The 12,739-nt window shown below is 37.5% G+C and overlaps 1 long non-coding RNA gene across 1 annotated transcript in view; it reads left to right on the plus strand.

Annotated features, from left to right (window-relative positions):
* Positions 1-2,657: 2,657 nt before the first annotated feature.
* The window catches only part of LOC141422565 (uncharacterized), a 133,955-nt gene continuing 123,873 nt past the window's right edge, over positions 2,658-12,739 (plus strand). The window contains exons 1-2 of the long non-coding RNA XR_012447200.1: positions 2,658-3,586; positions 6,380-6,563. This is a non-coding gene — a long non-coding RNA (uncharacterized lncRNA). The remainder of the gene's footprint in view (positions 3,587-6,379; positions 6,564-12,739) is intronic.

A 12,739-nucleotide genomic window follows, 5' to 3' on the forward strand; every position in this document is an offset into this window, starting at 1 on the left:
TTCTCAGAAGCAGTTAGACTAGCCATGTTCATGTCTTAGGTCTCTCCTTCCTGTTTTAGCATTCTGTGACCAGGTGTCTCCTGTCTGTGGACCAAATACCCGCAGGCTGCCCTTGGCCATTCACTCTGCAGGCACTTGGTCTTATCTTCCTGGTTCTTTACTCCCTGAGCAGGACCTCCAAACTCCCAATATTTTAGCCTTTATCTCTTTCTCCCTCTCATCAAATCACATTTGTCCTGTTGTTCAGAGATCTGCTCTCTGTTCAGGGCATCGCTGATCTCTAATCTAATTCTCATGAAGATGTTTATGGATGATACTGGGTCAATATTTAACTTTTCATCTCCCATATATGGATATGGTCTCAACTGAGACTTTAGTTCAGGCATACTTGGCAAATTTTTATCTTGTGCTTGCCAGAAGCATGCTTATACAAGCTAAGGAATTTCTTGGAAGAAGGTGGAGCCAGGTCAGTGCACTCTCTGCAAACAGCCTTGGCATTCAAAGGTATCATGGTTTAGTCACCTAAAGCTATCTGCTGGCTCTGCTGGAATATACTTAAGAGAGAAGCAGGATGATAACCAAAACTTTAAGGGATGCTGTGGGGAGGACCCTGTAAGATCTGGGACTAAGATAATAGGAATACCTTTCCTAAGCAAAAGTAGAAGTGAGCTATTCTTTGCTGTAACACAGTTGCTTGCACAGATTTGATTTCCAGAGGGCTCTATCACTGACTAGGATACTATGGGTGGGCCTAGCGATGGTTAACATAGAAGCTGGTGGGAATGATATTATTTAGGAACAGGTGTGAGATGCCCTCTGAAGACCCACTAACATTGGAAGGAAGTTTGTGGGGGATGGAAGAGTGAGGGGAATGGCTGAAGACCTAAGAGCCTGGCAGCACAAGTGAATGTACAAGGCAGGAATATTTAAATTATTCCCTTAAATGAAGCTTTTTTTGTTGTTATTTGGTCTTTGTGTGACAAGGTCTTGCTGTGTAGCCCAGGATGAACTCAGACTCATGATCCTCCTGCCTTAGCCTCCTGAGTATGAAACTTCATATTAACCCACATGTGTTAAGGCCTAAGAAAATTCAGATTCTGGCTGTAACATATTTGCCTTTTACCAGAACCTTTGAATGCTTCAAGTCCAATAAGTAGACAATAGTGGCAATTTCAGATCAGACTAATGGTAAATTGGTGAAGGAAAAATACTTTTAGGCAATTCCTTAAGTATTCCTCAAATAATACTTCATGTTTGTTTCTTAGCCTCCTGGCTTTATTTGTTGTCTTAAGACATGAGGACCTGAAGTATTGCTAAGTGATTATTGACAGAGGCTTGGTGACTGCCAGGGAAGATGGTGAAATCTGAACATATTTATGAAATCTAAGTGTATTTTTTTTTGTGGCACTGGGGTTTGAACTTAGGGGCTACACCTTGAACCACTTGCCCTTTTTCTGTGATGGGTTTTTTCAAGATAGGGTCTCATGAGCTGTTTGCCCTGGCTGACATCAAACCTCGATCCTCCTGATCTCTGCACGTGAGTAGCTAGGATTACAGGCATTAGCCACCAGCACCTTGCTTGTTTTTTTTTCCTTTTTTTGGTAGCTGAAGCTGGCCCCACACTCACTATGTTGTCCAGATTGACCTCAAGCCTCTCAGCTTGTAGAGTGCTAGGTTTATAGTCATGTGCCACCATACCCAGCTCTGTAAATAGATGTTTACTAGCTCATAACTAGCAGTATTGCAGTGAAAATTATTTTAGTTTATGCAAATAATGAAAGTAAGACTGCTAAATGATGGGTTTGCTGATTGGTGTGATAATATTTGTCAATTCATTTAACAAAAATTTGCTTAATGCTTACTATGTATACTGCACTCTGCTGGGCTCAGGGTAGACTGGTGAATTCAGCAGGTTAAAAATCTAATGTTTGTAAATCAGGCTGATTTCCTTTGCTGTCTAGCTGAGGTACCAGCTGAAAAATGTTAGACAAACCTATGTCATATTTATAAACCAAAAAAGAAAATTCTCCCTTAGAAGGATTATACTTTGTACCATTGGACAGTAACTTCCTTTCCCCAGATCTGGATAAATGAGCGTGTCTCGGTGTTCAGTATGTGTGTGCATGTGTGCACACACATGTGTAGTATTACTTGTGCCCCTATCTACCGGAGCCTTATATGGCTAAAGACAGGTTTCAGAAATGCAAACATCAAATATATAGGTTTCATCTGTTGAGAAAAATTTCAGCTTTTCTTTAAAACACCAAAATTGCAGTCAGCTGCTAGGAGAAGACTAAAGGCAAAGACCTGTTTACAAGGCACCTAGAATTCATCCATCACATGGTTTTAAGATGTGGTTCTCTTCATGCTGATGTTTCTATAATACAACTTTTGTGAATTGGTAATTACGGGTGAGGGCTTTCCAGTTACAGGGAGTATTATAAAGTCACAAGACAGTGGGGTGTAAATACAATACCCAGGAGGATGAATTACCCAGTTTGGAGCATAAGGAACAGAATGAACCAAGGGCTTGAGGTAGGCTGTGTTAAACCTGCTTAACAATGGGACTTTTGGGTTTCAATGGCCCAATGTTTTATTCTTTTTCATGTTTGAACAGTGCTTTTATAATACTTTGTTTTAACAGTCTTAACTGAAAATTTACTCATTTGCAACATTTCTGCAATTTATTGCATTGCATTCTACAATGGGCAAACCTCTGTGTGTGTGTGTGTGTGTGTATGTATATTTTCCATTGCTTCTTTGGGGCTCTTTCTGTCCATCACTCACTTCTACCAGCAAGGAGCTGATATTAAACATTTACCCCACCAAGTTCTTAAGGATTTAAGCTTATAACGGACCTGTCCTCTGTGCCTTGTCTACACTTTCCTGGAGTGAGATTCATTCAAAAGTTTACTCATTTTAAGTAATCTCTCCCTGCCTCGGATGACTAGGTGATAAATCATCTCATGCCAAGCTAATATTCTGTCCTATGGGAAGTGTGCTAGGGTGAGATAGACCCCATCACATCAAAGGTGAGCGAATCAAGCTGTCTGTTCACAAAAGGGTCAGAGCTCTCCCATATATGTGTGCCAGGACTTGCAGATAGGGAAACAGTCTTGAGTTTTCACTCAAGTGCAACTCCTTGAGCTGCACTGCATCCACAATGTCACCACTGCTAGAAGCATTCATTGAAAATCTTTTTGATTGACTGCTCCCACAATGGCAGGTTTTGGTTCCTCAGTGGGTTTGCATTTAAACCTCTTGTCCTCATTGTCTAAACATAAGAACCCTCAGGCACCAATTGCCTTCCAAGGAACCCAGTAGACCCACTTGTGAATTTTTTTTTGCACATTCCCTTTATTAAAAAATATATTTTGTTTCTAAAAGTAAAGTCACTCAAAACATTTACATTCATTTATGGTTTCAATGTAGAAAAAAATTCCTCTATGATGTTGCAATTGTTTATCCACTCCATAATTCTGCTTTTAATCATCCCCTCTGAAGCTGACCTTGATCATTCTGGATCACAGTTGAGAAGTACTGCCCACTTTCCAGCTGAAAAATGTTACCGGATTATGGAAGAAAGGTAAAGAAGCCCCAGTTCACCATCCTTGGCTCTTTTAGTGGAGAGATGGAAGAGAAAGGTGGAAAAAAATCCAAACTCTTGTGTACTATTTCCTAATCTCTTTTTCTAGAGTCATCAGGATTAACTGAAATAAACCTATCTGTTCATTAAAAAGTCATATTTGTCTATTTTGGCACATCCATTTGTTTTATTTCTCATAAGCTCTGAAGATTACTTGATAGAAAAATCCATTTACTTTTTCTTAGTTTATGAATAATTCAAAGAAACTCTGCAGAACATCATTATGCTCTAGCTTGAGATTTTGTGCAGAACCAAGTGTTATATGTCCTTTGGGATGCATTGTGTAAATATTTAGTTATAATCATCACTTGCTTCATACTTTGGGCTCTTTTGACAGTAGGCATTTTTTTTGTTAGAGCTGAATTGGCTAACAAATAGAATGGTAACTCAAGAATTTTCACTACATGTGTTCCCCAATATTTGTAATATGACATTTTACTGAAATAGTGCTTTATAAAACTTCATTATCTTCTCTGAGTCTCAGCTGAATGTACACTAAGGATTAAAATGGGTGCCATAGTCATCCAATTGAGAAGCAGAAAGTATTCTTGACTTGTTTGATGTCATACATTAGGTAGTGACAGAAGATAGTATCAAGCTTAGAATTTTTACCACAAAGGTTGGCCAACTTAGTCAAGTATGTCAGGGAGTAGAGTCTGGACTTTGACTTGGCTAGACCTTATATATTGCTAAAAGTACAATTGTGCTCTGCTTGCTCATGGAAACATGAGTCTTGTCTATCTTGTTTACAGTCTCAGCTCCATCAACTTGCACAGCACTTGGAATGCAATAGTTAATTCGTACTTGTAAATGAATGAATAATTGAATGAAGTGAATAAATGATGCATGGACAGATACTGAGGGTCCACTCTAAATAACAATGTAATGTGACTCTTGTCCCTTTTCCCTATGCTTCTCTTCTTATGCCTTGAAACAATATTTGAAATTTGAGACAATGGAGTTAGATACTGACTAGGGAAAATGTTTTTCATTTAAACCCCTTATTTCTTGATTTACACTGCTACAGTATTAAATCAAATTAATTTCTCTGCTAAGCCTTTGTATCCATGTAGAACCTGGCTAGAATCTGAGAATGTTTTGTGACCTGGTTCTTTCTTTGCATTTGGGAAACTGCTTTAGAAGGCTGTAAATGTATCTTCACACACACACACACACACACACACACACACACACACACACACACATAGACAGAGAGAGAGATAGAGATAGAGATAGAGATAGAGAGAGAGAGAGAGAGAGAGAGAGAGAGAGAGAGAGAGAGAGAGAACATTCTCCATCATAAGGTTTTAGTTTAGAGCATTCTCTACTTCCCAGTCCCATAGCTGTGGATAACTTTAGGCAGGCAGGAGATCCTTTTTTGGAGGTTTTCTTGAATGCTTAGCATGTCCTTAGAAGAGAGGAAGCAGCCAAGGACACAATCTGCTGGACCTTGAAGACACCATGGAAACAAGCAGACACTAGATTATTATTTCTATCACTTTTCCTACCTCTCTAAATGTAGTTAATGTTTTGATAAAGAGAGCTCTCAAAGAAGAGAGGACAACTGTCTTCTTTCTCTCTTACCTCACCTTTCTACCCTACAAAAGTTTTGTAGCCTCAAAAACCAAACTTGTTGGCTGGCAGTCTAAAAGGATTCCTCATATGGCAGGCTGTCATATCATTTTTGTGATACCCAGGGAAGTGTTTCTTTTGTTTGGAAACCTAGGTATGTGAAATAGAGGTCTGGGGTTGGAATTAATGCCTACTTGTCATGTGAGAAGAAATAATTGGTATAAAATGTAGTAAAAAATGGCTGTTCACCTGACAGTATTGTGTCTTTTTTTTGGCTATTGGTTTTGGCTGCTATTTTGAGAAAAACATCATGGGCAAGTTCATATTTCTTAGACTACATCTTTATCACCTCAGTCAATCAAACTCCCAAGAGATAGTTAGCCTGGAAGTCTTCGCTTGTGCCATTCTTCTGCTGAGTACATGACTGTACATATCATGACAAGTTAGCACAGATGTAATAATGAGTCTCCCTTATCCCCAAGACCAGATCTTCTGGGAAAACATCTATATCTTTTGAAGGATTGGAGATTGGTATAATGAGTTTTAGTTGGGGGTTATCATTTTGAATAAAGACTTTTATAAGTACAGTTACTCTTAGTGCATAACTTATAGGGGAATGTAGTTGCCAAATGGGTTGCATTGTAATCATTGATTTTGGAATGTTGAGCATATTTTCCTTCATAAAGAATATTACAAGTAGTGTTTTAGATACTAGTTCTAGCCTATTTAAAAAATCTAAGGGAGTAGAAATAATCTGTGTATTTTCAGTGAAAAGCAATAGAAAACACAGTTTTAAGCACTACTAAGGAAGTGAAATAGAGGGCCAACACAATTGAAGGAGATAAAGTTTTACTTAGCTTGGTTAGGAGCAAGTGAATGGGCAGATGAACTGATCCCTCCAGGCATTTTTAAGTGGCCTTGAAAACATTCAACAAACTGTGGACTTATTAGAAAAAGTTCCTAAAATAGCCTTGCTTTTTTTCCCTCTCTGTCCCATTAACCATTATGTTGAGTAGTTTTCCACTAACTGTTGGATGAAATTTTGTGAAGATCTCAGGCATTTTAAGTTACTCTTTATTCTCTAGTACTAGTCTTCTAAGTCAAGTCCATGATGATAATCTAAACCTGCTGTTCTCCTTACATTTTTCTCCCATTACCTAGCCAGAGCCGGACCAAGGAATGGAAGCTTGGAGTGTGTGTGTTTCCTTCCAATTTCTCTCTCTGCTTGATTGCCAGAAGCTGAGCAGCCTCCTCTGCCACGTGCTCCTACTGCCACCATGTTCTGCTTTGCTACAGCAATGGAGTCAGCCAACCATGGGCCAAACCTCTGACACTGTGAGCCAAAGTAAGTATTCCCTCCTTTAAATTGTTTCTCTCAGGTTTGTAACAGTGATGTAAAGTTTAACATGGATTCTGTTCTCAATTTCTGGACTTCACTCATCTCTCCAGTCACTTTGTCCTTTGTAGCAATACTATCAAGAAACCCCTAGGTTTATTCCCAACTTTGTGGTACACACCTTCTCTACATAAATCCTAATTCCTACCTTTTTTTTTTCTGTATTGTTTCTGTGGACCAATCTAGCCATGGTGTCTTATATCAGCCTTTAACTTCCCTTAAATTCTGGGGGATACTTGTCAAACTCTCCAACTATTCCCTTGACAGCCCTCTCACTTGGCTTAAGGCAAAAACAGTCTTTCTCTGTTGAGGAAGCCGTACCTCCAATTACTCTCTACATAATTCTCTAATTCTTCCAATTCCAGAGTTCTTACTGGTTGGAGATCATTAACGCTGGTGGACCTGTTTTTTACATTTCTAGCAGTTCTGCACAATGCTCTTCTTGCCTCATGGTTACATAGTATTTAGGCCTTAAAGTCATGGCCAAAACTGAAATAGAAAGAATTCCATTTGTTACTCTGTTGAATGTCCAGTTTTACTTTGGTATATAAAGTCTTCTTGACCTTTCCTTTATGGTATTAATAATAGTGCCCAAATAAGCCAAAATTCAGTTTCTTTATGTTCACAAGTGGCATATGAGAAAAATGGAAAGAAAGAAATTGGTACCCAAAAAAAAGAAACTCCTTTCTCTGAGATAAATGTGACAATGCTATATGATGGGGAAAATGCAAATGGCATAGAAATGCTAAAAATGCAAGCAGTTGTGAGCTTGGAAGTAGAAAAAAGCTGAGGAAGAGAAGTTTCCACTAGAAGGTGAAAATGAAGAGGAAGTGAGCTTTAGAAAGTTATTCAGTATGCTTTTGTTATTTTATAGAAGAGAAAGTAAGACCCAGAGTGATTAATGGGCTTTAGGGTCACCTGGTTGTATAATGGAAGAATTAGAGCTAGAACTACATTCTCTTTACTTCTACTCAGTATTGCTTCTATTAAAGTATCTCTTCTCTCTTAAAAATACAATGCTTTAGCTGGTCACTGGTGGCGTATCCTGTAATTGTAGCTACTCAGGAGATAGAGATCAAGAGGATCATTGTTTGAGGCCAGCCTGAGAAAAAAGTTCTTGTGTTTCTGTCTCAAAACTACCCAACACAAAAAAGGGCTGGTGGAGTGGCTCAAATGTTAGACTATCTGCCTAGCAAGTGTGAGGGCCTGAGTTCAAACTCCAGTGCGGCCTTCCCAACCCTAAGTGCAATGGCTTGAGACAGTGTTACAGTGCTTTGGACTGTTTCTTCCTATTACATACTGGAGACAGCTTTCACCAACTTTTGAGAGCAAGATTGTGGAGCTTTTACTGTCTCCAAGTTTTGAAATTGGCTGCAGTAGGAGAACTGATACCACAGGAATAAGAAAAAAACTGCAGTTCAGAAATCCTCTTCTCATTCAAGGTGAGCCAGTTATTAAAGGTTTACTAGTACACCATTGCTTGTAAGTAATAAATGTATTTCATTTAGGTATACTTTCTTGAAGCATGTGAACAGGTTCCCTGGATAAGGCAGAGAGGAAATGAGGGGGGCTATCTTAGAGTGGGCTAACAATGTGAATAGGATATGGGATATGGTTCTGGGATGGGAAGTAGAGTAGTTTGTCTGGGTAGGGGAAATGTAGGACATGCCTGCAGTGGCCAGGCTGAACAAAAAAGATATATTATAAATTTGGGTGGCATATGTATACTAGGGCATGATGGAATCTGTGGGGAAAAGTGGAAAGGCCTCCCTAAAGATGTGAAAAACTTGCTAACCATTTTCAATTTCCTATAAAGAATGAATAGCCTAGAAAGCAGAATCAAATAGGCCCAGGGAAGGAGCTATTAGTTTCCTTCTTAAGCTAGCTCCAGTTTCCTTGACATAATGAAGGCAAAATTTAGCATGATAATTTATTTCCCTCTTCCTTCTTACCTTGCTTCCATGTTCTCACCAGGAAATACCTGTAAATTATTAGTATTTTGTGTGTGTGTGTGTGTGTGTGTGTGTGTTTAAAAAGTTATTCAACCAGTATTTTTCTTGTTAGTGAGGGCTATTTATACTTAATTTATGGTATCATTATCAGTTTGATCATCTTGTTACAAGGATAATGAGACTCTTAAAGAAACAAAGACTTGGTTGTATTTCTAAACATATTTGTTCACATCTCTAGGTAGCTGAAAAAATTCCACCAGAAAATATAGAAAGGTCTTGAAACATATCATTTAATATAATATAATCATTTTTCCTTTGAGAAATATCCTCCAATTATTTTCAAACAGTCTTTTGAAAATGTTTCCTTTTTATACTATCTTTTTATTATTATTATTCATTTATTCACATGTACATATATTGTTTGGGTCATTTCTCCCTATACTAATCTTTTAAATATGTTTCTTTTCTACATTAATCTGTCAGGATAACTCCACATTGATCACAGCTGTTTTTAAAAAAATACATAGTGTCCCCTTCAGAGATATATTTATTTCAGGATATTAAATCCATGATAATATGTTAAAAATGGGGAAAAAAATCAATAAAATGAATAATCATGACAAACATCGTTGTATATAAAGAAAATCCTTTAATTCTTACCTAAAAAGTCCTAAAGCCTTTCAACTCCTAAATCCTTTCAACCCCAAAGAATCCCAACAAAAGCTGTTAAATAACTCCTTGCAAATGTTTTACATGCCCCTCCAATGGTAATGACATCTGTCATAGCTGAGACACTGATGTCCACTGCCAGCAGTCCATGTTATCTTTTGTCTAACAGAAGGATTTAACTTGGGTGCCCCCAGGGACAAGCTGATCAGGAATAGGGCAAAGGAGGGGTTTAGATAGATTTTGGTCTTTAGACATTGCACAGTAAATGACAATCTAATCATGACAATCTAGTCTACAACTTTGACCTCCTTAGCTGAAATGGACTGAATGGCACACCATATAAGAGAACTTTTCAGCTTCTGGCTTACTTGCTCCTGCAAGTCTACCAGAGATATTAAGAGAAAAGTATGTTCTCAATAAATATTTCCTGAAAAAGTTAGGAAAGGAGTGGTCAGGTGTCACAGGTTCTCTCATAATTTTAGGTCCACTTCAGCCTAGACTCCCAGCCCTCAATTTCCACCTGGATCTCTATTGCAGAGGAAGTCAGCACCCACTGAAGTTGGTGCAGCAGGCCAAGAAAATGCCATGATAATGAGCTAAATTTTGAGTGCAAAATGACTTCTGGAGTCTGGAGGTATTCAAATTTTCCTGAGAGGAAAGAGCAGTCCTGAAGAGAAGCTTCAAAATAGACTCCTGCCTCAAAGATTCTGAATAGTGTACTTCTCAACAGTACATTGAGAAGTACTCCAGGATGTATAATGGCTGGTCAGATAAAGATGCACCCAAAGGCCCAAGGTGTGCCCGTGTACCTTTGGAGAAGGCCCGATAGCACCATATGTTTCTTGCTTACATACACCAAGATAAAATTAGTTGAGTTGAGATGTGTACCACACCCTTCAAGCCAAAGTTTGGGCTTTGTTTGTGACTGCCAGCATTTCTAATCTAACAAAAAATCTTAGCCTTCTGCTTTCTATGCTCATATTTCTTTCATGTATTACTTTTACCCTTGAGAATCAATTCTGTCACAAGGCATGATTTACTTTTTAGCTCCTATTTTTTCAGTTTGATTTAGTTTTGGGCACCCTGAAACATATACCAGTGCCCATACTTCTCATCCTGCTGGTCAGTTAGTGGGTGCCCACTAATTTCCATCTCAGCATTGGCATTTTTGATGTGTGATTCCTTTTTCCCCAGAACCATCTATGCCCATTATCCATGATCAGGTGGCCACAAGTGGTAGGGAATTAACAAACCCTGGGGGCAGCCTCAACTGTGACCCCAGGAGCTGGGATATAAATACCTCAGCTCCTCTGCCCCATGGACGCAGTAGCTGGAAGATATGTGTTTTGTACTGGCTGTCAGAGTTTCTCAGTAAGGTTAAGCTCAAGTCACCTAGAGTGATAGATAGTGGAAAAGCCACTCTTCTTTGTATCTCATATCTATTTCCTTACATTTCTTTAAAAACAAAAAGCTATTTGCACTCAAATCCTTGTATCAGTGTCCTTCTGGGAGAACACCAACTAAATCCCAGCTCTAACAGGGGGCTCCAACTCTACTCTCTTACCATTTCTGTCTTTTTAAAAACCTTCTAGCAAACCACCTAGATTCTTTTGTGCTAAGGAATAAGCAACAGGTTAGAGATAAAAAGGAAGTTGTATAAGTATACCAAGAATTTATACTTACGATAGATATTCAGTAGTCTTGTACAGTATAAACTAAGGTTGTTGAAATTCCAAATCAATGAATTTCAAAGAAACAAAGATGAAGGCAGCAAAGGATCTCAGTACCTTTTAAAGAATGATAATGGCTAATCATTTTGGACAATTTTGTGCTGAGATGATGCTAATACTGTATATACATATAATATTATTTAAATTGACTTCCATAATAAAACTGTGGAGTAACTATAATTATTCCATTTTTTACTGATGATGTAAATTAGTTATCTAATTTTCCCCAAATCAGTCAGCCCATAAAGGGCAAAATCCAAATTCAGATTCTTGCTAAAGTCCATTCTGTTAGTCATTGTTTTCCTCTGAAGTTTTCTTTGAAAATCATGGTTAATATATAATCAATCCTGGTGCATATTGACAGGCTATTGATTGATTTAGATAAGCAATTGATTAAATCATAATTATACATTTGCACAATTACATTTTTTCTTTAAAATATTGAGTTGGGTATAAATCATGGGCTCAATTCAGATTTTTTCTGATGTAAATTTCCATTCCTGGAAGAGACTACTCATAATCTCTTTTAGTAATGGTATTTTTGCATTAAGAAAAGCTAGAAAAATAGGCCAAAGTTTTATTTCTGGTAAAACATTTTGCTGTTGGTCTAAAAGATTATGGCAGATCATTATCTTTAAATCGTGTTGCAACTTGAGACTCAAATTTGTTGATTCTGGGAAAGCTGAAATTTAGTGCTCTTTTTTTGAGATTAAACTATGGTTACAAGTAATTTGCAGATGTGAAAAAAAAAAAGGAAAGAGAAAACAAATTGGATTGATTTATCAGGTTTCTCCAGATTTCAAAAATCCTAATTCAGTGTGTACTTGGAGATGAAGGCAGATAGGAAGAAAGAAAAGATAGGAAAGAGAAGGAATTTACCAAGAAAAATGGATAAATTGCTTATAGTGATCATCCTTCAGCATTTACAGAAGTCTAACTTCCACTTGCTGTTTTCCCTTAATTTGGAGTTCACTCTACCTGGTAGATTTGAAGTTGTTTCAATATTATTACATATAGTCTAGATTGTACCAATTTGTTAAAATATTTTCTTTTCATTAAGACTGAGATGTTATGAAGTGTAATTTGTACTGGACCCCTCAGTGTGATCACATGGCTAAATGTGCCTGAAGATTGCCATGGAAATTGACATTCTTATTGTGTATATTAAGGACAATATTTTTTCACAGATGGCATCAGGAAAGACTGGTTAAGCAAGATTGTAGAGAATAAAAGATGTAAGAGAAAATGTACACTCTACTTTGATTTGTCAAAAATATTTTAATGGAGCAAAAATTGAGATATATTTTTCTTCTCCTGTCAAGCATCATTAAAACAGTTGATAACTCTCAGTGTTTATGAGTTTATGAGAAGCCATCTCATTTATTTCTTGTGGAATTATAAATTTGTCCAACTGATTTGGACTGTGATTTTTACAATCATCTGTCAAAGGCACCAAGAGATGTCATAATTTTTGACTCAGAAATTCCACCTCTAGGAATTTATCCTAATGAAATCCTCACATAAGTTTCAAAATATGAGCCAAAGAACATCCCTGTACTGTTCTTGGTAGTAGTGAAAAACCGTATGTGCCCTAAGTAAGTAGTGATTGATAAAGTGGTGAGTAAAAAAACTAAGGGACATCCATAGAGTGGAAAACTATGTCAATAAAAAAGGCAGTAAAGTATTGAAAAGGAAAAGTGTCTGTGGTATATTGAAAGTGAAAAGTTTAGAATATTATATATAACCTAAACTCATTTTAATAAAAAAGAAAGAT

This window comes from Castor canadensis, chromosome 4, assembly GCF_047511655.1.
Source record: "Castor canadensis chromosome 4, mCasCan1.hap1v2, whole genome shotgun sequence".
NCBI classification, from domain to species: Eukaryota; Metazoa; Chordata; class Mammalia; order Rodentia; family Castoridae; genus Castor; species Castor canadensis.